We start from the raw sequence: 862 nt of genomic DNA, 5'->3' as shown, positions 1-862 counted from the left end.
CAAGAACACCATACTGAGAACAACTGAGCGCAACATGCCTTCAGCTACATTATGGATGCCCAAACGATACTCGAGGGACATTTGTATTCTTAACCAGTCCTTGGGCATCAGAGCCAGGCCTGAAGGCACTGGCCAAATGGCTTCATCTGAGCACGTCAGGAAACTGAGGATCAATTGTGGAGCTGGAGACTGTCTTTCTCATGGGGCAAGCAAAATAGAAGACAGAGAAAGGAAAGCAGTGCTTGACTGGAGGCTTCCTTGTGACACGTAATTAATTCTGGGGTGAAAGCTCATAATCTGTGGTTTTGGCTCAAACCAGCCCCATATACCAGTGAGTATAACTCACTTGGACAAACAAATGTCAATACTTATTTGAAAGTATAAAATAAAAATAGATCGATCTAATTGAGTATATAAATTGCAACGAGTTCCCATCTACATAGCATTGTCTAGAGTATACTCTGAAATGGACTCCCTCATGCAGTGGTGTGTCTGTGGGGTCCCAAATGCACAAGCGTTTTTGCATATTTTAGGGAAATCTGTCAAACATACATTCAGATGTCGGCAGCAGTGCAAAAGCTGAGACTTGACAGCTTCTGTTTGTTATTGCAATTGTTAGATCCTATCTCCGTCTATGGAGATCCAACAGCCGCTCACCCAGAAACCGCTTAACTTTTGGATCACTCCGCAATGTGTGACAGGAAAAAAAGAAAGAAAAAAATCCTTTTGCGAGAGGACCGGCCCAGCCGTGCACAACAAACGAAAGACACCCCGAAACAAGGTCTCAGGTGCAACCCAGGGAGGTGAGGGGCGGAGCAGCTCCCCGAGGGCTCCTCTGCGCCGGGACCCGGGCCGCGCCTTT

This window comes from Pygoscelis adeliae, unplaced genomic scaffold (assembly GCF_000699105.1).
Source record: "Pygoscelis adeliae isolate BGI_AS28 unplaced genomic scaffold, ASM69910v1 Scaffold71, whole genome shotgun sequence".
In the NCBI taxonomy this organism is placed as follows: domain Eukaryota; kingdom Metazoa; phylum Chordata; class Aves; order Sphenisciformes; family Spheniscidae; genus Pygoscelis; species Pygoscelis adeliae.
This window is presented reverse-complemented; position numbering follows the sequence as displayed.